The sequence below is a fragment of the Cucurbita maxima genome, unplaced genomic scaffold, assembly GCF_002738345.1.
Source record: "Cucurbita maxima cultivar Rimu unplaced genomic scaffold, Cmax_1.0 Cma_Scf00003, whole genome shotgun sequence".
Lineage (NCBI taxonomy): Eukaryota > Viridiplantae > Streptophyta > Magnoliopsida > Cucurbitales > Cucurbitaceae > Cucurbita > Cucurbita maxima.
Window position 1 is genome coordinate 341349 of NW_019272019.1, and position 15678 is coordinate 357026.

At 35.5% G+C, this 15678-nt stretch overlaps 6 non-coding genes across 6 annotated transcripts; all 6 read left to right on the plus strand.

Annotated features, from left to right (window-relative positions):
* Positions 1 to 4018: 4018 nt before the first annotated feature.
* LOC111477374 lies at positions 4019 to 4125 on the plus strand. Its single transcript, XR_002717292.1, has one exon. It is a non-coding gene; the product is annotated as a U6 spliceosomal RNA (small nuclear RNA).
* Positions 4126 to 4130: 5 nt separating this feature from the next.
* Positions 4131 to 4202, plus strand: TRNAM-CAU. Its single transcript has one exon. It is a non-coding gene; the product is annotated as a tRNA-Met (tRNA).
* A 1050-nt stretch (positions 4203 to 5252) lies between these two features.
* On the plus strand, positions 5253 to 5357 carry LOC111477349. Its single transcript, XR_002717269.1, has one exon. It is a non-coding gene; the product is annotated as a U6 spliceosomal RNA (small nuclear RNA).
* Positions 5358 to 13065: 7708 nt separating this feature from the next.
* On the plus strand, positions 13066 to 13170 carry LOC111477361. The gene has a single exon (XR_002717280.1). It is a non-coding gene; the product is annotated as a U6 spliceosomal RNA (small nuclear RNA).
* Positions 13171 to 13176: 6 nt separating this feature from the next.
* TRNAM-CAU lies at positions 13177 to 13248 on the plus strand. The gene has a single exon. It is a non-coding gene; the product is annotated as a tRNA-Met (tRNA).
* A 979-nt stretch (positions 13249 to 14227) lies between these two features.
* LOC111477402 lies at positions 14228 to 14329 on the plus strand. Its single transcript, XR_002717318.1, has one exon. It is a non-coding gene; the product is annotated as a U6 spliceosomal RNA (small nuclear RNA).
* Positions 14330 to 15678: the final 1349 nt, after the last annotated feature.

Genomic DNA, 15678 nt, shown 5'->3' on the forward strand with positions numbered 1-15678 from the left:
GCTATGTTAAGTATGAAAGATCTGTTAAGAATTTTGTATGCATGATGCATAGGCTCGTTATGTTATTAACCTACATCACTACTTTTTCCATTTATAAAATTAGGCAAAGAATCAAGAGTAATTCAAGGAAAATTTTTGGGTAAGCCTTCTCGATTTTCTTCAAAAATCTTCCTTTATAGAAAATTTCAAAGGCTACTTTTGGTCTCTTTAGACTATTGAGGAAAGAGCTTAATAGGAGGATAGAGTTTTGTCATTCAAGCCCTTCCGTAAGAAGTTTTGAATTTGGTTGTTTTTTATTCAAAAGAATTAGAAGGTAAAATCTATCCCAAAAGTATCTTGAGCTCAAATAAGAATTTTTTCATGAAAAGCTCAAAGAATAATAAGCAGAGGAAGACCTTCATTTCTTTAGGCAAGTTTGGGCCTAAGTTTCTAAACATTGAAAAATTACTCCTCCACAATGAATTTCGTCATTTAAAACAAATTTGTTAAACTTTGTGGTAAGGAGAGGCGCAACTTTGGTGAAGAACCCAAAGGCCAACGATGAATTTGTAAGTTTTGAAATCCACAACTTAAACCACGAAATTCGTTCTCCGTCATTCGAGTCATAACATTGATCTTATTTCATTATCTTTAGGGCAAGTTAAGGAACAAATTAGTGAAGAAGTGAAAAAAATAGCTTTAGGGCAAGTTAAGGAACAAACCAGTGAAGAAGTTGTGAAATAAAATAAGCAATGTATGACCCTAATCAAAGAACAAATTGAAGTTGAAAATCTAGGCAAGTTCATTCTCAGGTACCTTATTTTAACCTCTTATATCTAGCTCGTTAATAAGACAAATGAATTGAAATCAGTCCTATACAATTCATGTTGTGTAGAACTACACCATTCATGAAGAAATCGAGTAGACGCTTACTGATCAAGAGAAAAAACATGATTTTTACCTACTAAGTAATAAATAGATTAGTTTAACCATTTTTATACCACGTTCTCATTAAGTTTTGATTTGATGTTGGAGAAAATAAACTCAATTTGGTACCTACCCAAGAAAATTAAGGAGAAAATAACTTACAAATGTAGCAAAAAGCGATCACGAACACGACCAAACAAGTAAACCACTATATAGACAACCCTTTGCTCACATTTTTGAATTGGTTCAAATACTTTTAGACCATTTCTCAAAAAAAAAAATTATTTTTCTTGCAAATAGGCACTATTGTCCACTTACTCAAGAAGTTTGAAGGAGTTTCCGCCTTGGGAAAGTCGTGAATAGAGAACCCAAATACAACCAAATTAGTAAGTAAGAATTCGAGAAAGTTTTAAAAAAATACTTGTAGGATTCGATTAGAACCTTTGGCAAGTAGTTTTGTACAGTACTTGCTGCATGAACTGTGAATACAAGTAGTTTTATTATCCCACGAGTACTTAAGCATACTTTATTGATTTATTTTTCTTTACTTGAGTAGGTTGAGTATCTTGCTCATATGTCCCCAATTAGTATTTGGGCGATAGTTGTGTGGCCTAGATCATGAGCTATGACCATTTTAGATCATGAGCTATTGTCTTTCGATAAGTTGATCTTAAAACCTAGCTATTGAGTCACACAAACTTTTTGGGATGATTAGGTACCTTATAGGAACGTTTGGGCATAACCCTTGTTCATAAATTAATCAACATGGGTTAGGGTTTACTTGGTACATAGGAATTAGTTATCACCCATAAGGGACTCTAAGACTCATAGAAGATACACTATGAAGGTAGCTCTCGTTATGCGTAGTGGGGAACCATGGTCTTACACTTTTCTAGCCTAAGGAACCTATATGAGTAGATAGTCTAGTGTTCTAGCCAATAGAAGCAATGAACAGTAATTACTATTCTAACTTGAGGAGGGTGCAAGAATAGGTAATTTATTTATTTAGCATAAAAAGGCAAAGTCATAGGTAGTTGTTGATTGGTGTCACAATCAATGATACGATTCTGAGGCGAGAAAGTTATCGAGGATGATGACTAAGTTAAATGGGTAAGAGTTCACAACCACACTCAGAGAAAATAAGTTGTGACCCCCACACGCAAGACAGTCAACGGGCGACCCTCAAGTGGCGCCCATCCGACCATGGGAGAGCCAAGATTGAGAAGTATCATGATGCAACCGAAGAGGGTGGTCCATCATCCAACACACCAAGAGTATGCATTCAAGTTAAGTCGAGGCTTACACAAGATTCGAGAGATCAACGTGACATGAGTGTCAAAGATAAGCTCGAAAATGGTCAGATTCGCCCGATCAGAAATCGGTCCAAGAGGTGTTTGAACCTACTGGTGGGTCCATACGCGCACCTGTAGACCGTGTGTAGGAAAATTAAGTACACATCCAAATTGCCCGGTTAGAATAGCCACTGTATGAAAATAAACAGTTATGATAGGTCCCACTCATGAAATTATACGTGATTGCATTCAACTCAAATAGGGGTCACCTACTCAGTATTTCTTAAAATACTCAAGCCATGTGCTACTTCCATTTTAGGTAAAGGCAAGGCACCCCTGTACAGCTCGACCCTCAAGTAAAGACTATAACACATGCATAGAATAGTTGTATTTAAATTCCTAGATCATAGGTTAGTATAGGGAATTTTTCAATTTTAATTTTCACTTTTTTTTTTTTTTTTTGTACTTTCATTAGGTTGCTTTAAAGACGTGTATAGTATCTTTCTCTACGCATCCATATAGAACACATAGCAGAGAAGAAAATTGTGCTCGTGACATACAACATACAACACACTTTGAGAGTTTTACGTTCCACCCTCAATTATAAATTTACGCCGGTACGACCCTATTCAGGAGGCTTGACGCCGTGTTCACATTCACTAGGGGCACTCATCATGAGTCAACTACATGTGTAGTCCCAAGTCCGTTTTCATGATCGGTTTATAGAATTGCGGTCTTAGTCTTTATCCCATTCCTACACTTGATTGGAGCACTCACCCTAAGCCATCTACCTGTGTAACCCCAAATCTTTTCCAAGGCTAGTTTACGAAATCGTAACTTCTTCCTTACCCATTTGTACACTCAATAGAAGTTCTCATCTCGAGCTAACTACCCATGTAATCTCAAGTCCTTCTTCAAGATCAATTTACATGATTGCAACATCAGCCTTGACTCGACCCTACACTCAATAATAGCTCAAGTAACTTTGGGGTTCCGATGATATTTTTCATACTATTGTAAAGCTTTCTTAATCATTATTAGATGTCTTGGAGGGTTATTAGGTCCTTAGGGGCATCTAGGTGATTTATTCCTCATCTTGAATTTTTTAGGATGCTTGGGGTTAGCTCCTCGGGGCTAGTTCAATCTCTGGGTGCACCCAATTCTAGACATATGATTGATACTCATAATCCTAGAGTGCTCGATCTATTAGAAATGTACTGGCCTAGGTCAACATGTAAACCGCTCTAGCTCTAGTGCCATAATCTTAGCTTGTTCCACTCATGAATACTTTGTTAGGGAGATATTTCTATCAATCACCTAAAGCACGAAAACACATAATCTACTCATTAATGCATGCTTAATAGGCAGATATTCATATCAACCAACAAGGAAATAAAAATCTAAACATTCAAACAAACTCAATGGGGAAATAACACCCATTAGTCACGCATACCACATATTATACTATCTTATCCTAAATTCTAGCACAACGGAAAGCATGAAAATCGATATGCATCATAAAATCTCATCCTAGGGGCAGTTCGTTAATTTTCCTTAACATATATAGCATTTTCATCAAAATAGCCCTTTTAGAGTCCTAAATATGCATAATCTACCATTTAAGGCAAGATATGCTCGCATGCTAGTATGTCCTTGAGCAAGAATTACTTTAGAAGAGTAAGAATGATTATTTATATGGATGACGCATGCCTTGCTGAGCTAGCTTTTCCTTGTGTTAGGAGCTTCAAGTTTTATAAAATTTCTCTAGTATAACCTAATTCAAATCATAATGAGGTTAACAACGAAATCGGAGAAGAACAATCGAATATAGGTCAAAACATGTAAAAATTGGAACGATACAGAGGTGATTAGCATGGCCCCTGCAGAAGGATGACACACACCAATTGAAAAATGGTTCTATATTTTTTATAAATTAGAGTGGCGCAGCGGAAGCGTGGTGGGCCCATAACCCACAGGTCCCACGATCGAAACTTGGCTCTGATATCAATCCTTAATGTCCTTAATTAACTTTAAGGAACGGTAGCTTACATTTAGTTACTTAGGGCAGCTCTACCATTGTTTTTGTACGTGATTAATGTTTGATGCCCTTGATGATGACTTTTATTATTGATGTTTCGTGACATTTCCTAAATATGATGATGATTTTTTATACTATTGATTAAGCTTTCTTAATCATTCTTAAATGTGATGGAGGCTTATTGGGTCCTTAGGGGCATCTAGGTGATTTAGTCCTCATCTCGCATTTGTTTATGATGCTTGGGGTTAGCACCTTGGGGGCTAACTCAATCTCTATGTGCACTCAAGTCTAGACGTATGATTGCTACTCATAATCCTAGAGTGCTCGATAGAAATGTACTGACCTAGGTCAACGGTGCACTCAAGTCTTGACGTATGATTGCTACTCATAATCCTTTAGTGCTCGATAGAAATGTACTGACCTAGGTCAACATATAAACCGCTCTAGCTCTAATGCCCTAATTAGCTTAGATCACTCATGCATACTTTGTTAGGAAGATATTTCTATCAATCACCTAAAGCACAAAAAACATAATCTACTCATTCATGCATGCCTATTAGGGATATGTTCCTATCAACCAGTTAGGAAATCATAATCTAAACATTCAAGCAAACTCAATGGGGAAATAACACTCATTAGTCACCCAGGACACATATCATAATATCTTATCCTCCATTCCAGCACAATGGAAAGCATAAAAATCGGTATGCATCATAAATTCTCATCCTAGGGATATTTCCTTAATTTTTCTTAACATATAAAATATTTTTATCCAAATAGACTTTCTAGAGTCCAAAACATGCATATTCTAACACCTAAGGAAAGATATTCTCCCATGCTATTATGTTCTTACACAAGCATTACTTGAGAAAAGCGAGAATGACTATTTATATGGATGACGTATGCCTTGTCGAGCAAGCTTTTTCTTTTGTTAGGAGTTTTAAATTTTCTAAAATTTTCTAGTATAACCTAATTTAAATCATAATAAGGTCCACATCGAAATCAGGGAAAAACAATCGAATATAGGTTAAAACGGGTAAAAATTGGAACGATACAGAGAAGATTAGCATGGTCCTTGTGAAAGGATGACACACACAAATCGAAAAATTGTCCAATTTTTTTATAAATGAGAGTGGCGCAGCGGAAGCGTTGTGGGCCCATAACCCACCGGTCCCAAGATTGAAACTTGGCTTTAATATGATACACAACCCCAAGACATGATTTTGAAAGTTATGATATAAAATCATATGGTATGAAGGAAAATAGGAAGAGAGGTTGTTTTGGACCTCATGAATTATTGTATGTTACAAGCATGGAGCTTATGATGAACCTTATGAAAGGGAATATGATAATTATGTTTAACATGATGTTAAGATGGTTGTTACTACTTTCGAGTTTCCGACAACAACACCAGAGAATGCTAGTCCGACTAGAAGGGACCCAGAAGGTGTGTAATAATTCTGAATACGACTTAAAATGATAGTCTTATTCATGTTGCATGTTTTAACTACTCATCCAACAATCCCATTAGGATAGTCACCCAAGGGAATATGACTTAAAATGACACATTCCATTCATGTTTGTATATCCCATTAGGATAGTCACCTAAGGGAAACATAAAATGTCAGGTCCCATTCATGTTCCCATTCACCATTACAATATTCACCTAAGGGAAACTTAAAATGACAGGTCCCATTCATGTTTGTATATCCCATTAGGATAGTCACCTAAGGGGATACGACTTAAAATGATAGGTCCCATTCATGTTTGTATGTCTTTTCATTTTCTAGCTTCAATAGTGGGGTCACTTACTGAGTATAAAATACTCAAGCCACATGCTACTTCTATATTTCATGTAAAGTTTGTATGTCTTTTGTATTCTTTTAAAGACATTTTCTTAAACATGTAAGCCCTTAATGTTGTTTTATGGAGATGATTTAATTGATTATTTCCGCATAAGAAGTTATATTATATATACGGTAGCGACTTTAAGTTAGTAGAAATCTAGAGTCCTTACATTTCTCCCCTCAATTCTTTCATGAAACTTAAAAGATTGAGTCTCAAGAAAGAGATAGGGGCAATATCTCACCTTTTCTTGGACTGTATCCTAAATTATCAGTTTCCAAACTTGGTGGAATACTCAATTTTAGGGTTTATTGAGTATGATTATTGTTGCATATTAAGGCCAAAATTTTTTTCACAAGAATTCTTCCTTATATTCCCCTCAAACTAAATGAATTAATTTAAGATGAAAACTGTGGCTACTATTGAATTCAAATTTCGGTTTGCATCTGAACCTAAAATGTAGAGTTCATCCTCCTAAGCAGCTTGATCTCAACGAATTACCCCTTAATTCCTTCATCAGATATGCTTTATTTAGTTCCCTAAGTCTAACGAAACCTCAATTTTAAATAAAATGGGCTAGAAATAAGAGTTTGAGTTTTGCCCCCAAAACTTGCATGATATTATATTTCTCTAATTGGGAACACTCTTGGAGTTATTGTCAAAATTTAGTGAAAGTTAGTTTGAATTAGTCTAGATATTCATATTTATAATCCTAATAAGTTAATATTTGGAGAATACAAGATATTTATATTCAGTTAATATTTTGAGAATATATTAGTTATAGAATATATCTTAGATTCCGTTAATATTTTTCTCTTTGGATTTGATTAGTAGTATATTTTATTTTATTGTCAAGATTGAGATAGTTTATATTTTCCTTATTTGTAGGTATTAGTTGGTATCTTGTATTTATTTGAATGTTGTGAAAATTAATAAATGTTGAACTTTCGATTGGAATTCTATTTCTTATTCCTAAATCTTATTCTTTCATTGACTAATAATATTTTCATATCTATTCACCCTTTTGAGTGGTAGATATTGCGTCAGTTGGTATCAGAGTCAAGTTGGTACGGTTTGATATTATTACTAAACGAGATGAATGAGGGAAGTGCTTCTATGGGTATAGCTATGGAAAAGCTTGTTTGCAATAACTTTAGTTATTGGAAGTTATGAATGGAAGCTTATCTACAGGGGGAAGATTTGTGGGATTTAATGGAAGGTGATAACACAGAAATTTCAGCAAATACTCCACAAAATATAGAATTACGCTGACAATGGAAGATCAAATGCGAAAAACAGATACTCCACAGAATGCAGAATTACGTCGACAATGGAAGATCAAATTCGGAAAAGCCTTATTTATCTTGCAAACTTTGATTCGCAAGGAGTATATTGATCACGTTCTTGATTAAAAGTCACCAAAGCAAGTATGGGAAACACTTCAAAAGTTGTTCACTAAGAAAAATACCGCTTGACTGCAATTTCTAGAGAATAAACTAGCTATGGTAACTTAAGGTAATTTTTCTGTTGAAGAAGTGTTATGAAATTTCAAAATTAGATGCTAAGAAGTCAGTGAGTGGTGCTCGATTACGGCGTCATCTTATTCGTGGATTACGAAAAGATTTTATGCCATTTATTTCCTCAATACAAGGGTGGGCAAATCAGCCTACAGTAATTGAGCTGGTGAATCTTCTTTCCAATCAGGAAGCTTTGATTAAGCAAATGACTAACAACAACGAGTTTTCCCCAAAGTCATAAGACGTGTTGTATGTCAAAGATCAAAGAAGACAAAATTTTCATTCAAAGCCTTCTTCAAGCAATGAAAATCAATTCAGGAGTGAGGAGTTGTCAAAGAAGCCATTTAAAGCTTGTTACAAGTGTGGAAAACCTGGCCATTTTAAACGAGATTGTTAGGTGGAAGTAGTGTGTGATCGTTGCGGAAAGTCAGGCCATATTAAGCCAAATTGCCAAGTCAATACAGGAATTAGAAGCAAATGTTGTACATGAAAGTAAAAATTCTTCCTATCAAATTTGGGAATATTGCTTAACCATTGAGGTTCTTGACCAGCCAACAAACGTGACTTCAGCTGTACATCAAGATAATATCTCTACAGATGCTCATGCCTTTATAGACTACAATGAAGAATGGATTCTCGATTCTGGTTGTTCTAATCATGCAACTGGAAACAAAACTCTTGTATCAGATGTTTGTCCACATTGTCAAAAGAAGAGTAAAGGGCCCAACAAAGTGGCTGAATTGGAATCACGACTTTCTCAACTCTAGGAGAAACTGAAGAAAACAAGTGATCAACTAAGTGCATCTGAATCACACAAAAAGCAAGCCCAACAGAAAGCAGAAGAAGCAAAGAAACAACTATCAGATATGTCTGAAAAGCTTGAAGAATCCCAACAGCAGGTGTTTGAGCTCTCCGCTTCTGAGGAAGATCGTGTTCAAGAACTGCACAAACTTTCTCAAGATCGCAATCGAGCATGGAAGTCCAAACTCGAAGCTGTTCAAAAGCAGCACGCAATGGATGCTGCTGCATTGGCCTCTGCCATAAATGAAGTTCAAAGGCTCAAGGTCCAGCTGAACATGGCGTCTAAATCCAACCAAACTCGAAGTAACCTCGCTAAGTCGACGGAAAAGCTTCAATCAGATGGAATCAAAGTTGTTGAAGCCTACAACTCTTTGTCACCAGAATTGGAGGAATCAAAAGATTGGAATTCAAGGAGGGATGACTTTGATTTTTATGGAGGGAAGGGAAGATGCCAGAAAGGTTTAAATTTCGGTCATGTTGGTGGTGGATTTAGGAATTATGGCTCGAATGGTTCGTATGAGAGGAGTAACAGGTATTCGAATGGGGATGATTCATCTAACTCGAAGTGGGGTTTGTCAAGGGTCTTTGATGAAAATAGGAGGAAGAAAGATGAAGGTAATTCTGGCAGCGGCGGTGGTGGCAGTCGACTGAAGCTTAATCTGCAGCCACGTACGCTGCCGGTGAATGATGTGAAGTCGTAGAAGATATCAGGGACGATGGCAAGGTCCAAGAGTTCGAACCCATTTGGAATGGTGAGGCCGAGGGAAGAGGTTCTAGCTGAGAAAGGACATGATTGGAAAAAACTAGACAAGGATTTAGAGTCGAAAATTATGGAAATGTCAAGGGAGAAGACTGAAAAATCCAACGCCATTGGGAAAAAGAGCTTTGGCAATGGAATTGGTCAGGCTGCTGAGGACAAAACAGAGAGGAGCTGGAGGAAGCCGAGTTTCAATAACTTTAGACCCGTGGGGCGGGGTGCTGAACCTGATAAAAATCCTAGTGGTTTTGTGGATGCTAATTGGGCTGGTGACATGAACGATAGATGCTCCACAAGAGGTTTTTGTTTTATAGCAGGCTCTGTTGCAATTTCATGGTGCAGTAAAGAGCAAAGCATCGTTTCTTTGTCATGTTGTGAAGCAGAATATGTAGGTGCTAGAATGGCTACTCAAGGATTTTTGTGGCTGATCAGGAGGCTTATTCAAGAAAGGGTGACTACTCATTATCATTTGTTTGAGAGAATGCTAACGCAGGATGTTGAATTGTAGAAAATACAGACTAATGAGCAAGTTGCGGACATATTTACTAAGACACTTGCAAAAGTGAAGTTTGAAGTTTTTCGTAAAGGCTCTAAGAGCTATTGAGAAAATAAGCTTGCAATAAGGGAGGCTGTCAAAATTTAATGCAAACTTATTGTTAGTTTGAATTAGTCAAAATATTCATAATCCGTTAATATTTTGAGAATATATTAGTTATAGAATATATTTTAGATTCAATGAATATTTTTATCTTTAGATTTGATTAGTAGTATATTTTATTTGATTGTCACGATTTAAATAGTTTATATTTTCCTCATGTGTAGGTATTAGTTGATATCTTGTATCTATTTAAACGTTCTGAATATCAATGAAGATTGAACCTTCGATCCCAATTCTATTTCTTATTCTTAAATCTGTATTCTTTGGTTGAGTAATAATATTTTCATATCTATTCACACTCTTGAGTGGTAGATATTGCGTTAGCTATTACCCTTTCAGGTCTTCTATGGAAATGTTTCTTGGAGGTGCAGAAACTGATTGGGATAGGTCTCACGCGACGAATTCGCGTGTAAAATCGAATTTAATTTTTTTAACCTCCTCTGGATTACTTCAATGGCGGCCTAAATTTGGGAAATAGATTTGAGGCATTTTGCCCCTTCTTTCCTTCACCAAAATTGTGGTTAATCTTATTTAGAAAGAATAGAAACAAATTTGGAGGGAAATGATGGACTATAGCTCTCGAATTTGGAAGGAACATGAGAACTCAAAACCTAAAAAATGAAAAAGCTTATAACTCGTGATTGAAGGCTCGATGTTGCTTGCTTCTTGCTCCAAATGAACGCACATGGCTCATGACTTAAGAGAAATGATCAACCGCCTTTGAAACATTTAGAACCACCATGATTTTGTAGTTGACCCTTTTGGATTTTTTGCTAGAAAATCATGGGCCGATCAGAGCTTTGTCAAATTTAGTTATGAATTTTAGCCGTTGGATTTGATGATCTGTGAATGTTCTAGTTCATATCCAAGTTAGAGGGAGATCCAACGGCTAGATTTCAAGAGGATGTGGATTATGTGCATAAGGGACTATGGAGGATCTACTTTGGTCGGCAATGACAATTTGGTGATTCTTTTAAACTTTATAAATAAGGAAATTTATCACTTTCGGAAAATTTTAATATTATTTTTTTCGAATTAATCCAATTTTTTTTTATAAAATTCGTTACCTTGAAGTTCATATCCATAAAGAAATAAAATTTGGAGAAATTTTGGATCGACTCTTCTTTACACGTTAAATCCTTTCTCAAGGGAAGTGTATCATGTGCTATAATGTGAGTGGGGTGACGTATACTTTCGTAACATAGACACATAAAATATATTGTGTATGGGGGAGTGCGAGTCTACAAGCCACTAGTCCTATTCTTTTTAGTATCTCAAAAGGATCGAATAACTTGGGGATTAGCTTCCCTTTCTTTTCAAAATCTGAACATCCCTCTCATGGGTGCTATCTTTAGGAACACATGGTCTCCTACATCGAAATTTAGGTTTTTACGCCTTCCATCTGCATAAATATTTTACGAACTAAAATTTTATTTTTATTAGAAACAAAAAGATTTTAAAAAAATTCAAACTTAAATCGAACGATCCCAAAACTATATGGTTGGGTTGGGTGGATTTCAGTTTTTGTGATGTCCCACATTGGTGGGGGAGGAGAACGAAACACCCTTAAGCGTGTGGAAATCTTCCCATAGTAGACGCATTTTAAAACCTTGAGAGGAAGCTCGTAAGGGAAATCCTAAAGAGGACAATATCTACTAATGGTGAGCTTGCGTCGTTATTGGTAATAGAGTCAGACACCGGGCGATGAACCAGCGAGAAGGTAGTTCCCCGAAGGGGGATAAACACGAGGTGGTGTGCCAGCGAGAACGCTGGGCCCGAAGGGGGGTGGATTGTGATATTCCACATTGGTTGGGGAGGAGAACAAAACACCCTTTACAACGGTGTGAAAACCTTTCACTAACAGGCACGTTTTAAAGTCTTGAGAGGAAACCCATAAAGATAATATCTGCTACTAAATCGTTACCGTTTTTAACCTGAGTTGTTCGAGCTAAAAAGAATTAACATCCCAAACAATTGAACTAAGAACAAAACCCTCTAACCCTTTCCATTTAAGAAGATCCTGTTACACCAAACCCACTTGAAAGAATCATTAAATGAGGTAGTTTTTTGTTCATTGATTACAAAGTCAAAGGAGATGGATAAAAATAAATCTCCTATTTTATTTATTTATTATAATAAATGCATTGCTTTGGAAGAATGGGCTATCATTGTTTTCTAAGATATTTCATAAAATTAGATGCATCAATGAGATTCATTATCTTCGCATTACATTAATTTTAAATGTAGTTGGTTCATTCATTTAAGGAAAGTATTAAATCATGTCATTGATTTTACATTTGGTTGATGTTTTAAATAATAATAGTTATTTTTTTTATTGAGCTATACTCCTATTAACTGTTTCTGTACATGATTAATGTTTGATGCCCTTTATGACTTTTATTATTGATGAATATGATGTTTCATGACATTTCCTTAATATGATGATGATTTTTTATACTATTGATTAAGCTTTCTTAATCATTCTTAAATGTGATGGAGGCTTATTGGGTCCTTAGGGGCATCTAGGTGATTTAGTCCTCATCTCGCATTTGTTTATGATGCTTGGGGTTAGCTAACCCAATCAATAGGTGCACTCAAGTCTAGACGTATGATTGCTACTCATAATCCTTGAGTGCTCGATAGAAATGTACTGACCTAGGTCAACATATAAACCGCTCTAGCTCTAATGCCCTAATTAGCTTAGATCACTCATGCATACTTTGTTAGGAAGATATTTCTATCAATCACATAAAGCACGAAAAACATAATCTACTCATTCATGCATGCCTATTAGGGATATGTTCCTATCAACCAGTAAGGAAATCATAATCTAAACATTCAAGCAAACTCAGTGGGGAAATAACACTCATTACTCACCCAGGAAACATATCATAATATCTTATCCTCCATTCCAGCACAATGGAAAGCATAAAAATCGATATGCATCATAAATTCTCATCCTAGGGATATTTCCTTAATTTTTCTTAACATATAAAATATTTTCATCCAAATAGTCATTCTAGAGTCCTAAACATGCATATTCTAACACCTAAGGAAAGATATACTCCCATGTTATTATGTTCTTACACAAGCATTACTTGAGAAAAGCGAGAATGACTATTTATATGGATGACGTATGCCTTGTCGAGCAAGCTTTTTCTTGTGTTATGAGCTTCAAATTTTCTAAAATTTCTCTAGTATAACCTAATTCAAATCATAAAATGGTCCACATCGAAATCAGGGAAGAGCAATCGAATATAGGTTAAAACGGGTAAAAATTGGAACGATACAGAGAAGATTAGCATGGCCCCTGCAGAAGAATGACACACACCAATTGAGAAATGGTTCAATTTTTTTCATAAATCAGAGTGGCGCAGCGGAAGCGTGGTGGGCCCATAACCCACAGGTCCCAGGATCGAAACCTGGCTCTAATATCGATCCTTAATGTCCTTAACTTCAAGGAACACGGGAGCTTACATTTAGTTACTTAGGCAGCTCTACCACTGTTTCAGTACGTGATTAATGTTTGATGCCCTTGATGATGACTTTTATTATTGATGAATATGATGTTTCATGACATTTCCTTAATATGATGACGATTTTTTATACTATTGATTAAGCTTTCTTAATCATTCTCAAATGTCATGGAGGCTTATTGGGTCCTTAGGGGCATCTAGGTGATTTAGTCCTCATCTCGCATTTGTTTATGATGCTTGGGGTTAGCTCCTTGGGGGCTAACTCAATCTGTAGGTGCACTCAAGTCTAGACGTATGATTGCTACTCATAATCCTTGAGTGCTCGATAGAAATGTACTGACCTAGGTCAACATATAAACCGCTCTAGCTCTAATGCCCTAATTAGCTTAGATCACTCATGCATACTTTGTTAGGAAGATATTTCTATCAATCACATAAAGCACGAAAAACATAATCTACTCATTCATGCATGCCTATTAGGGATATGTTCCTATCAACCAGTAAGGAAATCATAATCTAAACATTCAAGCAAACTCAGTGGGGAAATAACACTCATTACTCACCCAGGAAACATATCATAATATCTTATCCTCCATTCCAGCACAATGGAAAGCATAAAAATCGGTATGCATCATAAATTCTCATCCTATGGATATTTCCTTAGTTTTTCTTAACATATAAAATATTTTCATCCAAATAGTCCTTCTAAAGTCCTAAACATGCATATTCTATCATCTAAGGAAAGATATACTCCCATGCTATTATGTTCTTACACAAGCATTACTTTAGAAAAGTGAGAATGACTATTTATATGGATGACGCATGCCTTGTCGAGCAAGCTTTTTCTTGTGTTAGGAGCTTCAAATTTTCTAAAATTTCTCTAGTATAACCTAATTCAAATCATAAAATGGTCCACATCGAAATCAGGGAAGAGCAATCGAATATAGGTTAAAACGGGTAAAAATTGGAACGATACACAGAAGATTAGCATGGCCCCTGCATGAATGAGTAGATTATGTTTTTCGTGCTTTATGTGATTGATAGAAATATCTTCCTAATAAAGTATGCATGAGTGATCTAAGCTAATTAGGGCATTAGAGCTAGAGCGGTTTATATGTTGACCTAGGTCAGTACATTTCTATCGAGCACTCAAGGATTATGATTGCTACTCAATCATAATCTCTAGGTGCACTCAATCTGTAGGTGCACTCAAGTCTAGACGTATGATTGCTACTCATAATCCTTGAGTGTTGTGGCTACTATTGAATTAATTTAAGATGACAACTGTGGCTACTATTGAATTCAAACTTTTGGTTTGCATCTGAACCTAAAATGTAGAGTTGATCCCCTCAATTCCTTCATCACATATGCTTTATTTAGTTCCCTAAGTCTAACGAAACCTCAATTTTAAATAAAATGCGCTAGAAATAAGAGTTTGAGTTTTGCCCCCAAAACTTGCATGATATTATATTTCTCTAATTGGGAACACTCTTGGAGTTATTGTCAAAATTTAGTGAAAGTTAGTTTGAATTAGTTAAGATATTCATATTTATAATCATAATCAGTTAATATTTGGAGAATACATTAACTATATAATATATCTGAGATTTAGTTAATACAAGATATTCATATTTAGTTAATATTTGGAGAATATATTAGTTATAGAATATATCTTAAATTTAGTTAATATTTTTCTTTTTAGATTTGATTAGTAGTATATTTTATTTTATTGTCAAGATTGAGATAGTTTATATTTTCCTTATAGGTATTAGTTGGTATCTTGTATTGATTTGAACATTGTGAATATTAATAAAGATTGAACCTTCAATTCGAATTCTATTTCTTATTCCTAAATCTTATTCTTTCATTGACTAATAATATTTTCATATCTATTCACCATTTTGAGTGGTAGATATTGCGTTAGTTGGTATCAGAGCCAAGTTGGTATGGTTTGATATTATTACTAAACGAGATGAATGGGGGAAGTGCTTCTATGGGTATAGCTATGAAAAAGCTTGTTTGCAATAACTATAGTTATTGGAAGTTATGTATGGAAGCTTATCTATAAGGGAAGATTTGTGGGATTTAATGGAAGGTGATGACACAAAAATTCCAGCAAATACTCCACGAAATGTAGAATTACGTTGACAATGGAATATCAAATGCGAAAAACAGATACTCCACAGAATGCAAAATTACGTCGACAATGGAAGATCAAATTCGGAAAAGCCTTATTTACCTTGCAAACTTTGATTAGCAAGGAGTATATTGATCACGTTTGTGATTAAAAGTCACCAAAGCAAGTATGGGAAACACTTCAAAAGTTGTTCACTAAAAAAAATACCGCTTGACTGCAATTTGTAGAGAATGAACTAGCTATGGTAACTC